Genomic DNA, 13,701 nt, shown 5'->3' with positions numbered 1-13,701 from the left:
TTATTTCATATTTTTAGCACTTGGCTTTGAGTTATCCATGGTGTAGATACTTAAGTGTGAAAAGAAGGGAGTTAATAATAGAGCTTGCATAGCATTTTACAGTTTACAAAGCATTTTCATAAAGGAGTCTCAGCTAATTCTCTTAACTCCATAAAGTAGATAATTTCTAGTCCCACTTTTCAGATGAGCAAATGAGGCTCAGAAAGGGCAAATGGTTTGTCCAAGGTCAGAAAACTAACAATGTAATACAAATTAAGGACTCCAATTAGGACCTTAATTCCAAGTTCAATGTTCTTTCCATTCATATGGTCTAAATTAGTTCATTTGCATCTTAGAGGCATTTTGATCTTCAATGTTCTCTTTTAAAATTCAAACACTCCTATAATCTGTTGCATTATTAGATTACTTTTCTTGTACAGACTTTTTGAAAAACATTGCATGTATGTGTGTATATACCATACAAACCTACATAAACATGAAAAATGTCATTCTTTACCCATGGGCTGATCCTTTCACATATACATCATTTTTTTTTCAAAGTAGTTACCAGTCAACAAGAAAATACAATTTTAAATCCCTTGTTTAACCTACCCTTATGTTGTAAACACTTCACTATGTGGCTTTTCAATATTAATAGCAGTTATTGACAGCATAACATTTCATTATATCTTCATTATTAGACATTGAGATTATATCCAGATTTCTGTTACACACTATGCTACTGAGAATAAAAAATTCCTACATTTCTAGGGAAAGACTGATTATTCAGTGCCATGGTAATAAGTAGTAACCCAGCCAAGTTTATACTTACTTAATTGGTCAATGACAATTCACCTCAATAACCAAGTTTCTGAAAGTCAGCCAATTAAAGACACCTCAGGATTCTGAAAGTCAGCCAAATGAAAGCAGCTTCGCTTCAGTGATCACACTTTTGAAAGTCAGCCCATCAGCTGACTGACTGGTAACCATGCTTCTACAGCCACGGGTCAACCAATCATTAAACAGTTCCATGTTAGGGGCGCCTGGGTGGCTCAGTTGGTTAAGCGACTGCCTTCGGCTCAGGTCATGATCCTGGAGTCCCTGGATCGAGTCCCGCATTGGGCTGCCTGCTTGGCAGGGAGTCTGCTTCTCCCTCTCCCACTCCCCCTGCTTGTGTTCCCTCTCTCGCTGTGTCTTTCTCTGTCAAATAAATAAATAAAATCTTTAAAAAAATAAAAATAAAAAAAAAAACAGTTCCATGTTGTTTTAGGCACCCAAATACTTAAACTTCATGCTTCCCCAAATCTTACAAAATCAGATTCATGCTTTGCTCAGAAAGGCCTGTGCCTAAAAAGCAAGACTCTCCCTTCCTTAAAAAAGTAAGAAATTCAGTATTTTGTTTCAGATATTGAGCAATAGCCTCTTCTGTCAACAAAGATGATAATTTGTGCATATAGCTTTGTTATTCCTTTTAATTGTGTAAGAATACATTCTCAGGAAAATGACTGTTAGGCCAAGTAGCATAATGCTGTATGATACGCCATTTTTCTCAAGAGTTATTTTTATTAACAATGCCGTCAGCAGAGTATAAATACATCTGTGCCACAACAACTTCAACAATGCTGGATGATATATTTTTAAATGTTTGCTGACTTGACTTAGGTAGGCATAAATTGGTAGTCTGGGTACCTTTAATTAGTATTTTTCACTCATTTTTCCTCATGAGTGCACACGGACCTAAAAGTATGAGAAGACCATAAGGGACCCCAAGAAAATGAACTGGGAAGGTACAAAAACAAAGCTATGTCCATTGTGGGTCTTGTTGGTAACTACAGGCAAGAGAAGTCAATTGATCTTTAACAAGAATTGGCAGCACACATGCTTTTTAAGAATGAGTGTTGTAAACTGGGCTCTCTGTGGAGTGAACGCTGAGGCTGAGATCAGCATTCCAGATAATTACTGGGGAGCACTCTCGACATCCGTATTTGTGCAAGTGCGGACAAAGAACAGGTCTGGCAGGGGGAGAAGATGAGCTTCAGTGCAGTCCCAAAAGAGGTCTCAAACAATCCTATGACTGTCCCCTGCTGGGTCCAAAGGACCAAACCCTTCATTTCCCGCACATCAATCGGTCACTGGATGCAGGCTGCTCCAGGAAACAGACAGGACCTTCGTGAGGGCCGCTGACGAAGGGCAATTCCTAAGAAAGCAGAAAGCCATTCATCAGTCCTGAAGGAGGGACTGCAGCGTGTAGCCCAGTATCCAAAACACAAATGGAGAACACACTCACAGGGCTTAATTTAAGAGCATTTAATGAAGGGACACATTTTACAGAGCTACAGGCAGGGTTAAGAAAACTGGTAAGGAATGGTGAAGCACCAAAGGACTAGCAACAGTTGCTGTTGTTCTACCTCTAGGCCCAGTGAGGAGTGGTACAGTGCTACTGAAACCTGAAAAGAGCTGGAGGCAAGATTGAGTCAAAGGAACACAACCTCTGCCAAAACTATGGTCTGGGAGGTAGGTGTGCTGGTGTGTGCAAGCAATGAGAACGGAAAGAAGATGGATACAACTCATCTTCAATAACCTAGGGAGTAAACAGTCCTTAATTCTGGTTAGGAATCGATACTCTTCAAATACATAAGTGACCTTGGGCTAAAGGGCAATTGACCATTCTCTTTGCATTTTCTTTCATATCCCTTGTACACCAGCTGTAAGGGCTGAGTCACTGTACCTGATAAACAACTCCCTTTAAATCTTTCACTGTATTCATGCTTTCCCTGTGCCTGAATGCCTAACTAACTGGATTCCAGACAATCTCCTTCTTTCGAAACCCAGCTCAAATCACATTCTTTATAGCTTTTCACACTTCTGCTTCCTCTGGTCCCAATTAAAACTTTTCTCATCTGTTCTTCTGTAACACTCTTTATACATACTTTATATCATTTATGTTTTGCATATGTTATTTATTTATGAATTTGTCTCTTCCTCTACTAAGCTGTTGATTTTATGTGTCTTTGAATCGCATTCATCTAGCAAGTACTTAAGATTTGTTAAACAAATGAATGATGAGTAAATTTCATATGATACTTTGGAAATACCAGGAGGGGGAAAAGCAGCATACAACTGTGCCTGTTACACAGTAGGTACATGTTAGTCCTGGGCCTGTTTGTCCTGGGATCTACTCCTTTCCCTTCTCCTGGTTTGGTCTGTTTCAGGGGTATTGAACTTTGAATACTGCATTTCCGGGGAACTCCTGACCGGACACGTCTGGCTTGGGTCAGCTGATGGAAACACTGGTGGGAGACTGGTGGGCAAGGGGAAGGAGGAAATCATAGTATCCCTTTTGTGAGTCTCAGTTTCTTCATTTCTAAAATGAGAATTATAATACTTATCTTACAGAGTATGCATGAAGATAAGTGTATGAAGAGTTCAGATAATACCTGGCACATTATAACCCCTCATTAATTAGTTATTCTCATTATTTAAGTATTTTCTAAATTTTTTCATATTGACTTTATAATTTTTTAAAACTCTGCTAATTACATTAATTTGAAAATGTCACACAGAAATATACTTACAGACTATCATTTCCAACCATGAAAACATAGCAAATTGTATGAATACAGATAACAGTGATTAATAACTATATATGTAAACTGTGTTATAAAAATTTATTAATGAACAGCTTTAAGATCATATATTTTGGGAATTCTGATCACCAGTAATTGAAATAATTTACTGAAAAGAACCCTGAAGAATTTGGCCTATGCACTGACACTAATATAAAAAGATTTAAATAAATCAATATATTGATTTTATTTTTCTAATTTAATAAGTTTCAACCTAACAATAAAATTTTGTGTATATATATGTGTGTGTATATGTATATGTAATATATATGTAAACGTTAATATTTGTTTCAATCATTTGACAAAATACTAAGTATTTTTCCATCGTGTGCTGTGATATTCCTAAGAAACTTTATAATCCTAAGCAACAGATACTAACAACTTCTTAGAGACTATATTTTAGTTAACTATATTTTTGTAAGGGTTGATGGCATTAATTATATAAAGAAATGTTTATGGTTAAAAAAAACTTGTACTGTGTATATACTGGTTAATAGTAGGGAAATCTAGAAAAAAACAATAGTGAAGTAATTATTAAGTGATTTAAGTTAAAGGTGAAGGTTTAGGATATATAACAAAATTTTTCATCTACATTGTTCTTTAAATCCTAAGACATTCATCCTGCCAGTCCACTTTATATCAATTTTTGAACTACTTTGACTGTATATGAAAATAAATCTACTGCAAAAGGATGAAGATCAAAAATAAAATACAAAGAAAAATCAATTTACATAGAATATCCTTGAATAAAATATGGAGGAGAAAATAATCAGAATTTTACAAAATCTCTAGCTCTATTTATGAAGTATCATGTCAAGCCCCAGCACATATTTATAGAACTCAATACTTCTATAAAATACAGGTCTTGAACATTAATCTGAAAAAAAAATCCTGATAGCAAAGAGAATTATTTATTTTCACATACTCAATTAAAAGAGTTCTTCTATATTAAATTCCTAATTAATTCCCAAAATATTTTTAATGTCTTTTATATTTTTCCAAAGAACGATTTAGGAAAGTTTTGTGATCACCCTTCTACTAATTCTACTAATGGCTTCATATAACATATAACATAGTTAATTTTAGAAGAGAAATGTTTTAAAGTGATCATTAAGAAACCGGTTTCTCGTCTCTCATCTCACACCTTACATTACACACATCACACTCTACCATATTAATCTCCTTTTTTTTTTTTTTTGAGATCACCCTAATGCTTAAAAACCCTCAATGATCCCTTACCTCATAAAGCTCAAACTTTGTGCCTGGCTTTCTGGGACGTAATTCCCAATTTTTCTCTCCAAGCATCTTTGCTGCCTCTAGCCAGCTGATCTGCCTATCCTATAGTCCTGGGCTCTATCTTGATGCCCCTGCCATCTCCCCTTCCCTTTGAAGGGGAGCACCCCGCACCCCCTGCCCCCCCACAACTTCAAAACCAAGCAGAAACACCGTCTTCCCTGCCAGCGTGAAAAGTACTTCCCTCTCTGAATTTTCAGTGCATTTTCACTTGCATCGGCACCATCTATCCAGAGCCCAGTATTTTCTTTTCTTTTTCTTTTTTTTTTCAAAGATTTTATTTATTTATTTGACAGAGAGATATAGAGAGCCAGAGAGCATACGGCGGCGGGGCGGGGGAGGGGGTGGAATGGCAGATGGAGACAGAGAAGCAGGCTCCCCACTGAGCAGGGAACCTGCCATGAGCCTCGTGGGGTTCAATCCCAAGACCCTGGGATAATGACCTGAGCTAAAGGCAGATGCTTAACCAACTGAGCCACCCAGGTGCTCCGAGCCGAGTATTTTCTACTTGGAAGTGTTATTTTCCCATCTCCCCTTCTGAAATGTGAGCTCCAGGAAAGTAGGGGCTTTTTATCACAGCACCAGTACTTGGCACATAGTAGGCCCTCAATAAATATTTTTGAATGGGTGCATATGTGTATATGAAGATGCAAATCCAGATGCCAGGCCTGCAGATGATTGAGCAAATCATTTAATTTCAAAAAACCCCAAGATGTCTTAAGTGGAAAAAATAGTAACATCTGTATTCCTTCCTCACAGGGATGGTGCAAGATCACACAAGATGCTACATGTGAAAGATTTTCTTTGCTTGAAATGTGATAAAAATGCTTATATGGTACTTTCTTATATCCCTCCACAATGCTTAATATACCGTACTTTGCCACAGTTCTTTGTATACAGTAAGTATTCAATGAAGCATGCTGATTGATTGAAGGTGGAGAAAAATTCCACATCAATTAACACTGCCATTCTGTCCTCCTTTGAAAACTATAATGGCTAAATAGCTGCTTTTTTCTCCTCTCTAGACACTAAGCGAACTGAGATTTACTCCAGCAATCTATTCACTGAGTGCACAGGATTACAAAGCTGCTATGGTTCGGAATTGTTAATAACTCTTTGATCTAAGTATTAAGTAAGGTATGGTTAAACCACCACTGTTCTTTGTTTCTTTCCCACTCTCGCAGTGAACCCAGCATCACCTGAAACACCGAACTTACGGAGGTATCTGCTCACAACTGCATTTTAAGGACTGTACATTATTTGAGGCCAGAATCTCTTTACTGTGTTTCATTATTTGTCATTAATTATTATCAATTCTTCAATAAATTGCACATGCAATTTCATTACTCATAAACATTATTTCATTACTCAGAAACAACCATTTTTCTGAAAGTAATTTCAAAGTCCTAAATAATTTGGTGTGTAGTCAGCAATTTTTTTTAATTTACATTTTCTGAAATGTGGCTAAATTTGGCACTTATAAATTTGAAAAAAAAATGAGTTTGACAAGCAATGAGGAAGGAACTAGATAAAAACTTACAAATTACATATGTAGGTTTTTCCCATAAAATTAACCATGAAACCAAAACAGTAACTATTAAGAGTACAATTTTTAACTTCATTTATTCTTTTTTTAAAAGCATACTTGCATCTTATTCTTACTACAATTCTCAGTTTTGTTTTTTTGTTTTTTGTTTTTAAAGATTTTACTTATTTATTTGACAGAGAGAGACACAGCAAGAGAGGGAACACAAGCAGGGGGAGTGGGAGAGGGAGAAGCAGGCCTCCCACCGAGCAGGGAGCCCGATGCGGGGCTCGATCCCAGGACCCCGGGATCATGACCCGAGCCGAGGGCAGACGCTTAACAACTGAGCCACCCAGACGCCCCCAATTCTCAGTTTTGAACAAAAGAATTATATCCACAGGGGTGCCTGGGTGGCTCAGTCCATTAAGCAACTGACTCTTGATTTCAGCTCAGGTCATGATCTCAGGGTTGAGATCAAGCCTCGGGTCTGGCTCTGCGCTGAGCGTGGAGCCTGCTTAATATCCACTCTCTCCCTCTCCCTCTGCCCCTCCCCCCCAACTTGTGCATGTGCACCAGCTCACGCTCTTTCTCTCACTAAAAAGAAAAAGAATTACACACACACACACACACACAATCTCCATATTAAATTATATTCAAGAATGGAATGTCATATTCAGAGCTTTGGCAAAATTGATTAATATATTAAACAGATCTCTAGAGATAGGATTTCAGATGTTTTATTTCTTGGTAAGCATTATCACAGGATTTTTATTGATACCTCTTACAGAACTGTCACACAGTTCAGCCAGGCTGACAGGCACAATGAGAGAGGCAAAGGGTAGCCTACAGAGTGTCTGGTCAGATGAAAGAAGACTGTTTGTCAACTGGTGGCCGAGTATCAATCCTTCAGGCAAACTTAAAGACCTCTTTTTATACCTGGTAATTAGAATTAAAAATAAAGTACAAATTCTAATGAGCTATGTGCCAGGAATTATGCCTACTACTTTACATCAATCCTAACGAGGCTGTGAAATATTTTCTTATTTTCATTGTTTAGGTTAAATAACCTGACCTGGATCCCAAAGCTAGTAAAGGGATCTAATACTAGAACTGCTATGTTTAACCACTATGCTGTACGTTAGTTAGCAGTTAAACTAACAGGCCAGTTCATATGAGAGCGAAGAGGAACTGTGTTTCACCAGGGGATGAATCATCAATGAGAAAGCTTTATATCTTAACTCTTACCTGCAGGCTGTGGTCCAGCCGCCCCCCACCCCCAGACTGAGACCAAGTCTGACCTTAGTTATAGGGAGATTGAAAGCATACTAAAAAGAGATCAAATTAGTCTGCCACGTGAAGGGTACTGACTCTAGGTCTACCCTAATTGCCAAGCTTCTATCTTCTCCTTTACAGTAAATCTTGACCTTGAGCCCCAGTTCTGATAGCTAGGTTCCCTGCTATTGCCTCCTGTTCCTGGGTCTAAATATTCTGTCCAGGATCTCAATGTTGAGCACATCCCAGGGCTGCAAAGCTGCCTTTGCACATCACGCTCATAGCATGGTCCTTCCTCTAATTTGAGATCTCCTGACCCGCATATTCTCTTTCTTAACTACCTGGCTTTTAGACCATTAAAATTGCCTACACCTGGACCCACCCAGGTCACAACATATTGCTACCTATCACTATGCTCTCTGATAATCTTTCATGGCTCTAAATTAAGCAAGGTGACAATAAGATCCTCATCTTACTGCTCATAGTTTGCTTAAATAGTCTGATCTAGGGCGCCTGGGTGGCTCAGTTGTTAAGCGTCTGCCTTCGGCTCAGGTCATGATCCCAGGGTCCTGGGATCGAGTCCCACATCGGGCTCCCTGCTCGGCGGGAAGCCTGCTTCTCCCTCTCCCACTCCCCCTGCTTGTGTTCCTGCTCTCGCTATCTCTCTCTCTGTCAAATAAATAAATAAAATCTTTAAATAGTCTGATCTACATGGGAAAAATGAAAATGAAGTCCTTCTCCCCACTAAAGACTAATCAATAAATTAGTTATTCATGATTTGATAGATGAATTAGTGTATTGTAACTTTTTTACTGATTTTCTTTTTTAGTTCCAAAGATTTTTACAGAGGGATGCCATCAACGCACCCAGATGGAAATTTTTTTATTTTTTTCAAATTAAGTCCAAATATCCTCTGGATGAGTTTGCTGCGTTCTAACTAGAAAGTAATTTTTTTGCTTGTCTATTCTTTAACTTTTTGCCTTTTTTTTTGACTAATGGTAAGAGAGGTGATGGGCTTAGTAGAGGACTATTAAGAAATTATATCCTTTGATAAAATAACTGTGTGCTCAATAAAGAGTAGAATGTGCTATTATGGGCATTCTGGGACATGATTTGAGGACAAAATAACATCCAAGAACATGAATATTTTGGGGGCGCCTGGATGGCTCAGTCATTGGGTGTCTGCCTTTGGCTCAGGTCATGATCCCGCATCGGGCTCCCTGCTCTGCGGGAAGCCTGCTTCTCCCTCTGCCACTCCCCCTGCTTGTGTTCCCTCTCTCGCTGTGTCTCTCTCTGTCAAATAAATAAAATCTTAAAAAAAAAAAAAAAAGAACATAAATATTTTGGTTCTGGAGACATGGCTAAGATATGTAAACCATATCTCTGGGTCTACCTCTGAAATTTATTCAGCTGGGAGAAGAATATTAATGCATAACAAATCAATCCTCTTGGGAAATAATTCTATCTCTGTGGTCAAAAGTTTAATGGATATTTTAAATCTTAGCATAATACTGTATAAATGGAGAAAGTGAGCACTGAATGAAAAAAATATCTAGTCTAAAATTAATCTTATGATATATGTGACCTGTCTTAGTTCTCAAATCCTTCCCACAACCATACTCACATTTTTACCATCTCTAATGAAAGCAGTCAAAGTTATAGAGATAAGGCCTAAAGGCTCTCATTGCCTTTATGGAAGCATTTCCTTGAGATGATGAAAAAAGTCACTAGTTATAAGCAAGTTTAAAGTAAACTGGAATTCTTGCCTTTCATACTAAGAGACTCAGAAATTCATATTTTTAAAAATGTAATAAAGGCAGGTCTTTGGTGGGGCACTCTAGTGACTAAAACTTAAAACAAATAAATTAATACAAATACCACCTCAGAAATTATCAGGAGTAAATTTCAGTCAGCTACTGACAAATGTGCAGAAACCATGCAGCCTCCCTCTGGAGGGTGGAGTTCCAACATTCTTGGATGTACTTCCTGCTGTTGGAAACTGACAACTGATTCTTCATGATAACATCTGTTACTATCAGTGGTTCATAAATTAATTTATGACATTCTGTAAGCTCCTGAACTCTTTGTACTTACAATACACGCACACACACCTTGCTGTTTCATCCTTTCAGAAATGCCACAACTAACATTAGTTCAAAACCCCAAACTTAAAACAGTTACATTTATTGAGCAACCTCCCGGTGACAAAAGTTCTTGAGTTTTAGGGAGATTAAGTTATACTTAATACTCCCCAAAATCTTAAGAGTGGCTACCTTTATCTTCATTTTACAAATATGAAAACAAAGGCACAGAAAGGATAGCTTTGCACAAATAATACATGGGGGATGCGAACCCATGTAAATGGTGCATAATGTACCTAAAATATAAAGTGATTTAACTGCATTATCTATCTATACTTCCAAAGTTATCTCATTATAACCCAGAATCGGACCGGGCTTCCCATTCCCCCACTTGGACTTGATCTGTGAATGTCTGATCCTATTCCACTCCCCATCCCTGACCCACATCATCTGTATTCACCATGTTGTCTCCCTTGGATGGTGCCTGTTCACCTGTTAAATCCCTGTCACATAGTATGTGCTTAATAAATATTTGTTCAATGAATGAATAAATAAATGAGTGCTCTGTTGCTAACCCCAGCTACCTACAGAAGGGAGGGTCAGTAGAAGGAAAATGTTAACCCAACTCTGTTTGTCATCCTTCAGCCTAATTTTCACATTCTGTGAAGCCCTCTCTTGCAGTGCTGTCCAAAACTCCCTCTGTTCCTTGTGTATACTTGTACAGTGTTGAACAGTCTCCCACTGGACAGCAAGATTCCCAGAACCTGGAACATAGTAGGATGGTCAACTACTGGTAAATTAATAGGAGATGATAACGTTAGGAATGCCTGTATTTCCTCACAGGCAGCAGCAATTGGTGAATTATATGAGAGATGGAATAAGCTGGGGCCCGAGGGAGTCTAAGGAGCCATCTGGAACTCCAATAATGATGAAGTTTCCATAAAGCAGAGGTCACAGATGTCAAATTTAGCACTGAGGACAAACAGACTGAGTCCTAAGAAAAGAACAGGGGAGTAAGAACCATGGTTCACAGATTCGCCTCTGTACCTCCAGGACCCAGCCCTGAGCCAGATATTTGTTAGCCACTCAGTAAATGTTTATTAAATGACCACTGATTGAGTTCACAGGTGACTTCTGTAATATCAGTGTCAGTGGAATTTGCAACATAAGAGTCAGTGGAGAAATAAAGGGATTTTTTTATAAAGAACAGATGGTGAGGCAAAGTACATATTCTCCTACCCCCCATCTCTTGGAAATCACTAAGTATGTGTTGGTTGACAGACTGGCATCTGCTCCTTCCTGAAGTGTGTACCCCTGTTTGAAAAAAAAGACACTGACCACTCTGAATAGTTCCTAAGTAGAGAGAATAATAAGTCAGGTTTACGATTTAGTTTAGTGCTTTCCAAGAATCTTTAGGGTATGACACATGTAAGAAATTATAATATCTGTATAATATATTAAGGCAAAAAGATGAAGCTGCTTACAACAAAAGCTGAACGTCCTAAGGGCACCTGGGTGGCTCAGTCGGGTAAGCGTCTGCCTTGGGCTCAGGTCATGATCCCAGGGTCCTGGGATCGAGCCCCGCATCGGGCTCCCTGCTCAGGGGAGAGTCTGCTTCTCCCTCTCCTTCTGCCTCCTTTTCCCCCTGCCTCCCTCTCCCTCTGTCTGCTGCTCAGCCTGCTTGTGCTCTGCCTGTCAAATAAGTAAATAAATAATTAAAAAATAAAGCTGAAAGTCCTAGTCCAGGAGATTAGATGGCTCAGCCACTCCAAAAGCTAAAGCAAACCTGTAATCCATTCTCATCTCCCATGCTGGGAAGCCCTGGTTTGGTAAAATGTCAAGAGAGTTGCCAATCTGTCAGACAGACTTTTTTAAGTGCAAGACACAAATATATTACAAAGTCAAAAAGAAAGGACTTTGAAATTACCTGCTATTGTAGATTGCTAGGAGCCATAATATTTGAACAAAACCAGAATGATTTCTACTAGATATCTAAGATTTTAAAATCTGTTTTGGCCTTCCTTCACTTTCTCTTGAGTTTATAGTCCATCCTCTGGTCCTTATAGTCTCATTTAAGCATCTCTTTGTTCTCTCAGTGGATTTTTAAAAAATGTTTATTACAGGAAATTTCAGTATTCCACAATAGAAAGAATACTATAATGAATCTCAATCATTCAGCTTCAAAAATTATTAACTCATGACCAGTCTTGTTCCATCTATACCTCATTTTATTTCCTCACACCAGACATCATATTATTTTATCTGTAAATATTCCATTATGCAACTCCAAAAGTTAGGGATTCTTTTTAAAATGGCCACAATACACGTATCACATCTAAAAATTTGTAATTAATAATAATTCCCTAATATAAATAGTTATGTTCATATTTTCTAAATTTTTTTTATTTTTTATAGTTTGTTTGAATGAAGATCCTAATATAATCTATAGATCATAATCAGCTAAAATGTTAATATGTCTCTGACGTCTCTTTATTTTTTTTGATTCCATTACTTGTTAAAGGTATCATTTCTTCAGTAGAATTTCTTCCCACAGTCCAGAATATGATGATTGTATTCCCGTAGTGGGGTTTAAGATGCCCCTATGCCATATTGACAGGAACTGGGTAGTCACATCTAGAGGTTGTAATGATGCAGGTTTTACTGCTATTGACTGTATTTGGGGATTCATACCTTGTCAGCTACTTTTTTGTTACAGATAATGTCTATAGGATTGAGGCCTGCTATCCTGGTTGGTTTTTTTTTTTTCTTTTATGGTGAATTCAGGAAAATTTTTAAACTACTATCATCACTATCATATTCTAAAAATACTTCTTCAAATTGACTTTATTTTTTAGTTAAAATTTCAAAATTGTGTTAGTCCTTTTTTATTTTTGAGTTTGGGTATGCTAGGATGATTCTCTTATCTCAGATTTTCTGTAACTTATGTGATATATGAATGCATATTATAGGAAAAGCATGCTCAGGGATTCTTGGTGTTGGCTTAACTTATTTTCATTGTAATTTTGCTTATATTTGCATAACATTAAAAAGGAATGAAATCCTTTGCATATTGCTCCCATATAACCATAAAAATAAAGCAAATTTACAAAATAAATGAATGAAAAAAACTGGGGTTTGACAGGCTTGATAATGATTAATTCCTCTCCCTCCAAAGATGAGAACTAACCAAGAAAAAAGAAAGATGGAGATCAAAATATCATCTTTCATACTGATAAGGCTATTAAAGAACTTGGCTAAGTATTAGGATAAGCATTCCCTGCCCTAACTCTTCAAGTCCAATGCTTGTCCAGCCTTTCCAACTGATTCATAGAAAGTCTAGCTCTACAGAATAGCCATAATCTATAATGGATCAATGGTTATCATCCTCCAACCAGGTTATTCTTCTCCTCCATGGCCAAGATGGAGGTTGCAACAAGATGTCAGGAGTGTTTCTCTAATGAGTATCTATCTACACAGAAATAAGAAGAGTGGAGAAATTTCCTCTAACCAAAATTATAAAACAATTACCAATCAATTTAACTACATTAATTTAATGTGATATATAATTTTTTACAAAACTAAGTTGTCAACCTTGAGCAAACTAGCGGAAAGCTGTACTTATATGTTTTATGTCAGTTACTACTAGTTTGATTATTATTATTTTGAGCATATTTTGACCATTGATTAATTTTTATTTTCCCTTTTTAACAGCAAACTTATCTTTGACAACCAATTGGTCATTTTACATGACAAATATATTAGTACACTAAAATGCAATACCAATGTTGTTAAAATATTGCTTATGAACATAACTTCATTGAAATGCAAAACAAAAAAAATAAATACTGCAATTTGTACAAAGATAGAATCTACCCAATCACCCAGTACATTCATATGCAAAATAAACATAGTATGGTACATATTC

At 37.3% G+C, this 13,701-nt stretch overlaps 1 long non-coding RNA gene across 1 annotated transcript; it reads left to right on the top strand.

Moving 5' to 3' along the window:
- Nucleotides 1–2,404: 2,404 nt before the first annotated feature.
- Nucleotides 2,405–6,284, top strand: LOC145721105 (uncharacterized). The gene is made up of 3 exons (XR_014144570.1): nt 2,405–2,493; nt 3,192–3,321; nt 6,083–6,284. It is a non-coding gene; the product is annotated as an uncharacterized LOC145721105 (long non-coding RNA).
- The last annotated feature ends 7,417 nt before the right edge of the window (nt 6,285–13,701 follow it).

The sequence above is a fragment of the Leptonychotes weddellii genome, chromosome 4, assembly GCF_054177405.1.
Source record: "Leptonychotes weddellii isolate Sample4059 chromosome 4, ASM5417740v2, whole genome shotgun sequence".
Taxonomy (NCBI): domain Eukaryota; kingdom Metazoa; phylum Chordata; class Mammalia; order Carnivora; family Phocidae; genus Leptonychotes; species Leptonychotes weddellii.
Note: the sequence above shows the minus strand (reverse complement) of the source record. Positions and strands in the feature narration are given on the sequence as shown.